This window comes from Pantherophis guttatus, chromosome 3 (assembly GCF_059756535.1).
Source record: "Pantherophis guttatus breed Tessera chromosome 3, ASM5975653v1, whole genome shotgun sequence".
Lineage (NCBI taxonomy): Eukaryota > Metazoa > Chordata > Lepidosauria > Squamata > Colubridae > Pantherophis > Pantherophis guttatus.
In genome coordinates, this window is record NC_142065.1 from 101,907,348 (window position 1) to 101,920,025 (window position 12,678).

Below are 12,678 nucleotides of genomic sequence, written 5' to 3' on the forward strand. Positions count from 1 at the left end.
AGATAAGAATGGGTATTCTTGCACTGCATTTTTTTTTAAACTTTTGGTGTGGCACAATATGCATGCGGCCTGAGAGAACCTCAGGTGGAAATTCTTGTTCAAGCTTCATTTCAATCTTAAATTGTATGTTGTCCTAATCTAACTAATCCGAGCCGAGGTGGCGCAGTGGTTAGAGTGCAGTACTGCAGGCTATTTCAGCTGACTGCTAGCTGCAGTTCAGCAGTTCAAATCTCACCAGGCTGAAGGTTGACTCCGCCTTCCATCCTTCCGAGGTGGGTAAAATGAGGACCCAGATTGTTGGGGGCAATATGCTGACTCTATAAACCGCTTAGAGAGGGCTGTAAAAGCACTATGAAGTGATATATAAATCTAAGTGCTATTGCTATTGCTAATCTATCAGTTTTATATCTATATATCTCATGGGCTTGATATTTATTTATTTAAAGCAGGCACTGTAAAAAACTGTCAAGATAATATTTGTGAACACTTTGATTATTTAAATGCTACTTTCCAGTTTACTTTAAGGGGGGGGGGGGGAAGAAGGTTCTCACAAACTCAACTCCTGTACAAGTGAACGCAATGCTGCTGACATTAGAAGAATAAAATTTACTCTCCTCTAATGTAGATCCTCCATAGGAGGTTATATATGGTACTCCCTCTTTCACTTTCCCCACAGTCCACGGATGATATGAAAAATGCTGAAGCTGAGCCAGAGAAATGGTGCTATCAGCCTCCTAGTGTTCCAACTGGCATTTCAGTCACTTCCTCATTTCATGTCATTGTATTGAAGAGATCAAGGAAATATTTTAACAAGCTAATACCTAACTATCCTAGGAAGGAAAAAGCAGAGGAAGCTCCTTTGACATTATGTCTTCGTGGATAATGAAATAAATAATAGCATGGGGTTTACAAGCCTTATTAAGACATAAAATATGAGTATGCACCCCACTTCTTTCCCATAGTGATGTAAAAAATTTCCATTGCCACCACTCTGGATTCTTTCAGTTGCTGGCATATCTCCAAATATAGCTAATAAATGTCACATAAACTATTATGAGAGAGTCTCTTTCCAGGGAATGTGCGTCACTTCAAAACTTTCTTTAATCAAATGGTTTATTCAATGTTCTCCTTCTGATAAATTTTTCTGTATATTGTGTAACAAATTCCGGAACTATGAAGATTATCCAAGAAGCAACCTGGCATTCCTCAGCTGTTTGAGATTTACAGCTCCTGTAATCATTGATCATTAGCAAAACCAACTAGTACAAATAAGAATTGCACTCCCAAGTATCTGCATTCCCTTCTTCCATTTTAATCTAAGTTTTTGGGAAATTCTTGCAAGCCCCCAAAACTACAACTATTACTCCACAGAGTTTAAAAGTTGTCTGAAATTTCCACCTACTGTTTCGTAATTTTTTAAAAAATGTTCTTACTTGACCAAATGTATACAATTCTTATCTAATCTAAGAAATCAGAAGAAAAGCTCTTTTTAAAGCCTATTCTAGGACAAATGCTGGCTTAATGTACAATGGTCACTCACATGAATTGAGAATGTGTGTAAAAGGGAGGTTCTCAAGTTTTTATATCTTAAAGGGCACCAGTCGTTCTGTCAAATATTTTGGGGGGTCCATCACAAACAAAACATAAAGTTTATCTTTCCCAGAAAGTATATTTGTCTCTGTTTACAAATATTTTAAAATACCAAAACATTGTGTTTAATGTTTCTAGTAAATTTCCATAAATACCATAAATATATAATTTTATGGTACTACTCTAAAAAAAAGTGGTGTTATTAGCCATCAAACCTCAAAAATACACTTTTCCCAAAAGGTTTTCATTTTGGCCACTATTGTATAAAGATATTAAGTGTTCAAACCAGTGGTGAAATCTGAACTGGTTTGCTACCAGTTTGTTGGCTGTGCATGCGCGCTGCATGCCAAAAGGAGGCTTGGGAAGATAAGTAGAACAGTGAGGGGGGGGGATCAGCTGTGCCATGAGGTTTAGATTTGCTAGAAATCTAAAGTATTGCAGGAATACAGTATTGCAGGAAATACTGCTTTCTAGCAAAGCTAAATCACACAGCATATCTGATCCCCCTTCGTTTCTACTTACCTTCCCAAGCCTCCTTTTGGTTCATATTGCGCATATGCGCGCATGCAGCACACACCAAACGGAGGCTTGGGAAGGTAAGTAGAACAGCGAGGGGGGGGATCAGCTGTGCTGATTTAGCAAACCTAAACCGCACAGCACAGCTGATCGTCAGAAATACCGGTTCCAAGGAACCGGTAGCTTTTTTTAAACTACAGGTTCGCCCAAACCGGCAGTTTTTATCACTACCGGTTCGCCTGAACCAGAGCGAACCGGTAGCATTTCAGCCTTGGTTCAAACCTTTGGATAACTGGATAATGGGGAAAATTGGATAATGGGGAAAAAATTAAACATACATGCAAGTATACAGTACTTTTACTCTCATTTTTATACACTTACATAAGTGCACCCTTGACATACTTATTGAAATATTGTACAATTCTACTTATAAGACCTTCATTGTGTTCTTTGGAGGTTCACATAAACATCTATATATTTGCAGACTTTTATAGTAGTCCTGCCTTCTGCATAACATCCATGACTAGGCACATCTTTTGCTTTATCTATCCAGTTTGTTTTGGGCCATCACATTGAAGTATGATAGTTCTCAGAAATGTGATTATTCTTTTGAAAGACTATTCTTTTCTCCATTTTGTTCTATTTAACTTAGTTTTAATGTACTTCATGTGCATAATATTTCATTACTTGACTTACTGCCTGTGTGGGGTATGAGGGAAGCTGGGGGCAAATTACCCTTATCCAATTCTTGCACCCTTCTGGCTTTGAAGGTCCCATTCTGTAAATGCTAGTCCTATAGTAACAAATTTCTTTCCTCAAATGGACAAAACTATTGTCTCTTGTGGTTTGAGGAAGCTCACACAATAGACTGTCTTAAGCATTGGCAGGCATTTATCAAACACATTTGATGCAATAGCTCTTCTCTTTTTCAGGTCACTATGAAGTAAGCTTTTAGAGCTGCAGAGTCTGAAATTTATCCTCACCTGAAGTTCCAACCTTCATCTTCACCCAAAATATTTTGCTGTGTCATAAAAGTTGATAGGAGCCTTATTTCAACCACATTTCAGGTTCTAAACTCCTGGCACCAAGGAAATCTCTTACCCAACCCAAATCATCTTTAAAAAACCCCTCATAATCAGTTCTAATCAGAAGAAAAAGAGACAGAAGGATGTTTCTCTGAACCAGCTGTCCTCTGAACCACATCTGTAGTTGTTGATCATAGCAATTACTCCAATTGCAGTTGTTGATCATAGCAATTACTCCCATCTTTGATTCTTACCAGTAAGATTTGGACTATATATTCTTATCTGAATCTCCTCAAACCTGAGACTCAGTTTTAGAGACAAGAACACATAATAGATTGTTCTCCTTACTATCTCTCTGCGCTCAGGATTGTGATTATTGGACCAGAACAAGCTCCCTAGCAACCATTCTGCCTTTGGAGAATGCTTTTCTCTGGTTTCCTTCCACTCTGCACCCTCATATGAGCCATAAATCTTTTCTAAGGTTTGAATATTGAGCCTCTTGTCATCAGTCTTTTCATGGTCTGGATAATTCCCATATGCTCCCAAAATTGCGCATGAAGCATAATACTGACCATTATGTGCTTTGATCATTAGCTTCATATATTCTTTTTCATCCTCTTCCATTCAAGCATCATGGTTATCTATTTAAGTATAGTTGCTGTTCATTGGGATGACTGATAAGCCTATACAACACCATAGTTAACCCACAATACCTGTTCTACCTCCTTCCCTCTGTAATCATGGGGTGCAGACCACTTCTAGATTGTAGTCCTGCATGTCCTTCAGTCCTGCATGAAGATGCCTCCTTTCTTGCCATGAGAGACAGAGTGTATCTTTGAATATTCCTCTACTATAGTCTTCCAGGTACCTTATATTCCAAGTTCTGTCCCATTCTCTAATACACAAATTTAATTGACTTTATCACAGGATGTCAAGAATGTACAATATTCACTAGCTGGGCAATGGAATGTTCCTGAGGACTCCAAAATATTCTTCTCCCCTATTGAAACTTATTATACCTTGTCCAGGCCCTGCATTTCCGGGGACTGTTCCGTAGTTTCTAAAGAAAATGTTCTGCTTCAATATATTCCAGAGATGGTTCAAAGTATTCCAGGGATAATCTAATACCTAAACACAGGGATGAAAACCAGCAGGTTCTGGAGGACCGGTAGTGGAAATTTTGAGTAGTTCGGAGAACTGGTAGCAGAAATTTTGAGTAGTTGAGAGAACCAGCAAATGCCACCTCTGGCTGGCCCCAGAGTGGGGTGGGAACGGAGATTTTGCAGTATCCTTCCCCTGCCATGCCCACCAAGCCACTCTCACAGAAGCGGTAGTAAAAAAAATGTGGATTTCACCACTGCCTAAACAGGAGTTTTCCATCTGGATTGCTGTCTGGGACAACTGAAACCATCATATTCTGGCATTCTCTAGAATATTTCATAAATCAGGGAGTTTTGCACATGCCTAGAATGTACCTTATCACTGATTCATCCTGGTTTCTCCATCTATTTTGCTATCTAATGTATATGTTGATGAATAGTTACCGAGATCTTTCTTGGAAAGAATCTTTCCCTATAGCAAGTAAAATATTTTTCTTATAGGACATCGTCTTTGCCTGGAAGCCCAGTGATCATCAATTTGCTGATTAGTATAAGATGTCAACATCTCTCCAGATCTCTTCCCCATGCTTCCAGTTTTGCTGACTCTATGAAACCAATTTCTTGCTTTGTAGAAAATTTGTATTGTGAAAAAGGGTAGGTGTTGATTGTTTTAGCACCTATTTATTGTATAATAGTGGGACATCTTAGTCAGGCCCTTGCTGCCAGCAACATTCTGTACTCGCACATACTGTACATAAGCAGGAAATTAGCCTGGCCTTAAAGTTTCATTCTTCAAGGACATTCTCCATCCGCATAACTAACTATCAAGCATGCACGGTGAAACATGGATGACAAATGTCCAGTTAGGCTTTCCAGACAGAAACAATGTTTCTAGGCAAAATCATTGAGGGTAAAATGACTTTATTATTATTATTCTTTAAAAGTCTCTATGTGAATCTTGCCTTCTTTCAGCTTCACCATCTGTGAGGTAATTTCTGAAAAAAAGTTACTTATTAATTATATTTGATTTTTATAATCCACCTCATATACATGACTCTATATGATTTACAATAAAAAAGACACATTACATACAGTAACATAGAAATAAAAATACATAGCAGGTGAGCATCATAAAGCAAGCCAAAAGTTGGGCTTTATCGTACACCCAGGACCCGAGGTAAAAGGCCAGTAGACTAGGAACTAAGCTAATTTCAGAGGCAGTGAAATTCCAGGCACTTAAGTCTGAAAAGGGTCTTTTCTTGGTCCCTACCAGCAATACTTCTTAGCTGATGGTTCCTCCTGTCGAACCGGGCAGAACAGTAGACAGTCCCAAAAGTAATCTGGTCCCATGTCATAATACTGCTAATGTATAACCCTTTGCTATTTGTAATGGATTGATCATAGTTTAGAAGTTAAGTCTATTTCAAAGCATCTTAGGTGAAATCAATACTTTTTTAGTAAAGGGTTGGTACTAATTTTTCCTTTTGTATATAACGTTATTGTGGTTTCATCTTCTCTTCTTATTCTGCAAATCTGTGCTGTCATGAAAAATGGGAATTTTGATATCAGGAACAAGGAGAGAATTCAGTCTTTTCTCCAATCCCTCTTCAAATATTACCATTTCCATGAAGCCCTGACAAAAGTGATTTTGGACCCATTTCTTACTGGTATGACTAAGTGTAACTAAAATATATACCATGTTTCCCTGAAAATAAGACCCTGTCTTATTTTTATTTTTATTTTGAACCCTGAAATAAGCGCTTGGCCTTATTGCCATGCACTCAAAAGCCCGATTGGGCTTATTATCAGGGGATGTCTTATTTTGGGGAAAACAGGGTATATATATATATACCCTGTTATTTATTTTCGTAGATTTTCACGGGTAGAGGTATGCAAGTTTTGGTGTATTCGGGTCTTTTCCCATGTAAGATTGAGAGTATCTTGGCGACGTTTCGACAAGGTCCCATTCGTCATCTTCAGGCTGGTATCTTCGGCTTCGTACTTGTGCGAGGAAAGCATGACCGGAGCTGCCATCTCTCTATAAATACTGGTGGGAAGGTGTGGGGTGTTGGCTTGGAGAGACAGCAGCTCCGATCACACTTTCCTTGCACAAGCACGAAGCCGAAGACACCGGCCTGAAGATGATGAGTGGGACCTCGTCAAAACGTCACCAAGATACTCTCAATCTTACACGGGAAAAGACCCGAATACACCAAAACTTGCATTATACACACACACACACACAAACACACACACATATATATATAAAAGAGGCGATAGACATCACGATCTCTGGAACGTTTAAAAGTTTAAAATTTTTTATTTTAAAACTTGTGTTAAGCTTTCGTCGGCCCCTACCGACTTCGTCCGGAGATTGTGATGTCTATCGCCTCTTCTATAACTATACCTGGAACTCGCATTTTTAGGACAATTCTTTATATATATATATTAATATTATTCCTGGCTTTATCCCTTCCTTCACTTTCTCTATTTCCTATCATGATTTCTACATTGTAAACTCCTTGAAATACTAACAGCTTATTCTTGAAATATGCTAATTATGATTGATGTTACCAAAACAATCTGAATACCAACCATGCTTATTTCATTCTGCAAAACTGTTCACCCTAATATGAAATGTAAATGACCTGCTAAGCATAGATGTTTTCCATGGTTAAAAGCAAAGCATAGAAAGATTTGCAAAGTATCTTAAAAATTACCCTGACACATTATTGTTTTGTATGTCAACCATGGAAGCTGGGTAACATGAAAGCTCCCAACTGTGCTGTGTTGCTGAAGGACTGCAGGGAAGGACATTGAGAAAGTGGTTTTCTTTTCCTATATGCACAACAGGACCTTGGGAAAAAGTGAACAAAATTAATGATGCTAGAATGCTTTGAAGTCTGTTCTTCAGCCTTCACTGATGAGAAGAGCCTGCTTTGCACTCCTACCCAAATCTCACACAATTCAAATATGGAAGGCAGAAGAGGAACAGGCAAATACAAGGGAGGCAAAATGTAAGAGTTTGACCAAGACATCTGGCAAGTGGGTTATATAGAAAATATACTTTCCTTATAGATCTTCTTCTGAAAAGAATGTGCATTCATTAAATATTTCTATTCTTTTGGTACAGAATAGACATAATCCTGGATATAAAGTATGTATCTACAAATTGATCGGCTATTATTAATTGGTTATCACTTCAGATTGGCTTGGAATTCTGCAAGTTTCATTGCTCAGTACTGTAACTAGGAGCCTAAAACTGGGGAAAGTTTTATCCAAATAACTGATCCTTCAGTAAAATTAATTCCTATTCAGTGTTCTAAAATTAATTACTTCCATGCTTAAGTGCCAAAGAAAACTATTTCATTTGAGCCACCACATGGTGGTCATTGTCAAAATCTGAGGTTAACTAAGGTTAACTAAATTAATACAACCAGTGGGAGAAAAGATTCATCCAGAAGGTCTCTAATAGGCCTTTTGGGAAGATTTTTAAAGCAAGACAGGAAACTAGAGTCAATCTCATTACAGGCTGCAGGTCTTTACTACAGAAAAAAGCTTAATAGGATGAGTTGGTGGGGATTCTCTTACTTTTCTTTGCTTAAGGGGCATCAATTTTATCCTGATCGAGGAAGGAGAAGTCATAAAGAGGTTCTTATTATTAATCTGATTTCTTTTCTCTACTCTTGCAACTTCCAGTGGGTTTCATAGTTTGCTTATTTGTTTGTTTGTTTTTTGGATTCTGAAGTTTTGTTCCTCCGGAGGCCAGCCAATATTTGGGGATAGGTTTTTAGCTGCAGCCTGAGGCTACTATTGGAAAAAGAGGCAGAAAAATCATCTATGAATTCTTAGATTCTTAATTCATTTTAGTAACCTGTTGTGATTTGTGTTCAGTTCAGTTGGCATCGCACAACTTTTCAAAATGTTTTATAATTTTTATTTATTTTTCATATCAAAACTTAGGTATTTTTGCTTTCAGACTTTGTTTCCTATAGCTAGTCCATGTATAATTCTGTACAAAGTCCTTATTTTGGACCTACACTGTAGTTGAATGGTTTTTTTCACACCCAGACTATTATTCCCTTAGTTTGTGTTGAAAGGTAAGTAGTGCTGGCTAGAGATGATAGGAGCTTGGGGAAGGCTGATTGGAAAATATTGGCTTGTACACTTAAGTAACCTATAGTTGCACCAAGTCTTACACTCTAAATATGAACCCTTTTCAATATCTGCTCTTAAATTTGGAGCTCCCTCCCTGTGATGGTTCTGTCATCTTTGCCCCTTCTAGGCTGTCAGAAAGGTATCTGTTCTCTCTAGTCCAGGAGGAAATTATGTTGTGATTGAAGATGGAGTTTGTGAACACGAGCCTTTCTTATTTTCTGGTTTTAATGTTTTTGTTATTTCTTTCTGTCTAGTTCTTGTTTGTGCATGTTGTTTAATTTTGTGGTACAATTGTTATCTGCCCAGGGCCTTCAGGAATTGGCAGCATAAAAATGAAGTAAACAAAAATAAATAATGTAATGTTTGATTTGATGATCCTGTGCCTGTTATAAGCCTTAAACCACAGTTTTGTGTCTTCCTTTAACGGAGAGCTGGTTTGGTATGGTGATTAAAGCATCGGGGTAGAAACTGGGCAACCCTGAATTCTAGTCCTGCATTAGGCATGAAGCTAGCTGAGTGACCTTGGACCAGTCATGCTCTTTCAGCCCTAGGAAGGAGGCAATGGCAAACCATTTCCAAAATCTTGCCAAGAAAACTGCAGGGACTTGCTCCAGCGGTCATGTGAGTCAATAGTGACTCAAAGGAGTGCATTCATGTGTACATGCACACACCCAACATGCACCTACAAACACAAGCTTTAGTATTAGGAGAATGTAATTAGTATCTTCTACACATTGTGGTATATATTACACAAAGAGGTTAATCTAGAATGAGTAATTTGCTCTTACAGGTAGTCCACACATATAACAACTGATCACTTAACAATCATTTGAAATTATGAATGACCCCAAAAGTTACTTATGACTCATTCTGAAAGTCACAACTGCCATGTATGTGCAGGCAGGCACACACACACACACTCACACACACACACACACACACACACACTATGGTTATACAATCACATTATGGGCACCTTGGCAACTGGCTCACATTTATGATTGGTTGCAGTATCCTGTAGTCACTGGACACTGCAACCAGTCATAAGCCATTATGATTTGTGACTTTTTTGCTGGTTTCCAGAAAAAAACACCCATTTGAGAGAATGGATTCATATCATTCACTTAATGATTGTTGTAAAAACAGTAGTAAAATTGAGTGAGGACCTGTTTAATGACCACAATGACTCATAACCGAAATTCCAGGCTCGATTGTGGTCATTAAATGAAGACTCCCTGTACTTTCCACTGATATCAAATGGATTTAAATTACAACAATTTTATTGTTATAACTACCATCATCACAGTGCAGCTAGTACTGCATTCAGTAACCATTAGGCAGTCATGAACTGCTATTGCAGTTATGCTGCTCTTTTGCTAAGAAACCACTCGAGTTTTTCATCCAATTGCCTATGGGCTCAAATATTTGTACCTTTATGTAAAAAAAAAAACCCACCCCAAAATATGAATATAATTTGTACGCATACCCTGGTTATTGTGTCATGGTATTTGAAGTGTCAGCTTATTTTGCTGCCGCTGTAAAGGGAGGGAAAGGAAGATATGTGTAAAATTGACTTTCCTTTGCATATTGTATTACTGGTAAACTGTCAGGAAGTTCAGAACACTGCTAACGGGTTAGTGAAGTTTGCACTAATTATTATATCCAGCTACAAGATCCTCACATGAACCCGAAATACCTGTAGATAGAGTTACAGGTGGAAAACTGTAGCATCTCCCCTCTTTCCCTATTGCAAATCTGCAAGTTAAATAACTGGGCAATGCTGGCAGGGAATTCTGGGAACTGCTTCCAGATGGATGGCCTTCTTTCGATGGATCTCCCATCATGCTAGGGTGTGCTGTATCACACTGCATGCAAAGCACATCTCCATGTGAATTGGGGTTTTGCATATGAACACTTGCTGTGGTAGTTCTTTTTTAAGGAATCCTCGGTGTTTTGCTAAAACCCTTTTTAGGGTAAAAAAATCTTGTTAGTATCAGGAAACTCAGATGCCCAAAACTGGTCAAGGGATACGTGTATTATATATGTTAATTGTTATGTTTGTGTGCCAGCATCACTGTGTAAATATGAAAAGATGAAGCTTGTGTAATAATATTACAATGCACAAATAAATCATTTCATGCCAAGTGCAAATATCTATGTTAGGGAAGTGATGGCTCCATTGCATTGGCTATATTAAAATGTTGGCTTAAAACAGCTATTTCTCATAGATTCTTTAATGAATTAGAATTCCTGTTCTGGGTAAGGAGTTGGATTTATTGGTTGATCCTAGTTTGATCATTTGTGTTATTAAAATCAGGTATGATTGGTAATTCTGTTACGTTTGAACAGCATATATAGCAAAATAATGCCACTATGGTTTAAGGCACAGGGCACTCTCTCTCTCCCTCTCCCTCCCTCCCTCCCATCTCCCTCTCCTTCCCCCCTCTCTCTGTTGCGTGGTTGCAGAAGTCATTTGGTTGGATATAAGTGTGTGTATGCAGACATGCATGCATGCAATCTGCCCTGCCTGTTGTGAAATAGTAACAGCTGGTGTGCAACTGTATACCTTTTTCTGGGAAATTTTCTCATAGACAAGAAAGATTGAGATTGAAGGTGGTTTTTCTGAAGCATTTTTATAGCCCTTTCCACTGTTGTAATTCTTGTTAAACATTTCTGACTCCCCAGGGGCCCTTCTCCCGTTGTTCTTAACTGCTTTACAAGTTCATTTTTCCTTATGTCCCTAGGATTCAGCCTATGCTGTAGTGGATGGTCTACCATGTTGTGAATAGCTCAGACTTCTTTTGTCTTTGATTGACTAAAAATGTTTCCTAGTTGTCCATCCAGGCAGCCAGCCGAGCTTCCATCATGGCAAAGCTTGGAAACAATAAGCACTGTCCTTTCTCGCTACTATGCAATAGAAGGCTGTCACCGCATTGCTGAAAATTTCTGAAAGTGTTTCTTTAACAGACGTGCCAGTGTTCTTGAACAGCAAAGCTTAGGAATGCTTGTTTTATTTACAGTTCAGAAAAGGGTGTGTCTTGCCTGTGTGTGGTTTTTTTCCTTGACTTTCTTAAACTTCCTTTTAGAGGGAGGGATGTTTTTGTGCATAGATCCTAAAGCTCTAAAAATCTTCATGCTATATCAGTGGACTTTTGTAGAATTAGTGACATTGGTTTTGTCTGCTTAAGTGAATGCTGGATTCCTTCTCCTCGTTGCTGTACCCAAATTTTGTCCCTTCCTTCTGCATTGTATATTTCTTATAGCTGAGAAGAGACCTTGTTGGAATGAGAATTCACTCCAGTGTGTTGCAAATTCAGCTTGGCTCTTGAATAAGTAGTACTGTTATCTTCTGTTGGTTTTCTTGCTGAATAATCTCTTGGACTATCCACACAAAATTTATTAAGAGATATTCTCCTCAGCTTCTTCCTTCTTACAATATTTTCCATTATCACGGAGAGTTACCAGGGGGGCTGAAATGGGAAATGGGTTTTGGTTTGGGCTCAAAATAAACACAGAATGGTTCACAGTTTCTTTTGAACTGTTTAGGGGTGACGATGGTTCAGTGGAGCGGAAACTCAATGTTTAGATAGTTGCAGGTTAAGGTAAACAAAACAAAACAAAATAGGAAGATCTGACAGAGCAAGCTGGCCAGGCTTATATGCCTCATTCAGTTCTCCCTTCCGCCTCTGCATGCTCCTGTATTAGTTATGCACTGGCTCACCCGCCAATCTTCCCAATATCTTCTTCCCTTCCTGCCTGCTCTTAGGTTCTACTCCTGAGGCACAGGATATCCAAGCCAGTACTCTCCCAATATTTCCAAGACGTTGGGCTTGTTAAATGGAAGGTTGGCAGTTCGAGACCTAAGCACTACGTGACAGGGTGAGCTGCCATTACTTGCTCCAGCTCCTGTCCACCTAGTTGTTTGAAAGTGTGCAAATGCCAATAGATACTGTAGATTAGAGAACTGGGAATATCAAGTGTAACTTGATTAAATGCTTCAGCTTGCATTGAGTCTTACTTATAGCAATTAGACTTATATACCACTTCATAGTGCTTTACAGCCCTCTCTAAGCGGTTTAGAGTCAGCATATTGGCCCCAACAATCTATTGGTCCTCATTTTACTGACCTCAGAAGGATGGAAGGCTCAAGGTCAACCTTGAGCCTGGTGAGATTCGATCTGCCAAACTGCTGACAGCTGGTGATCAGCAGAAGTAGCCGGCAGTACTGAACTCTAACCACTGCGCCACCGCGGCTCATCTCATCTATATTATAATGTATTGCATTGTAT

At 38.7% G+C, this 12,678-nt stretch overlaps 1 protein-coding gene across 1 annotated transcript in view; it reads right to left on the reverse strand.

Annotated features, from left to right (window-relative positions):
* The window catches only part of LAMC1 (laminin subunit gamma 1), a 139,358-nt gene that overhangs the window by 61,499 nt on the left and 65,181 nt on the right, over window positions 1–12,678 (reverse strand). The gene's annotated exons all lie outside the window — the stretch shown is intronic.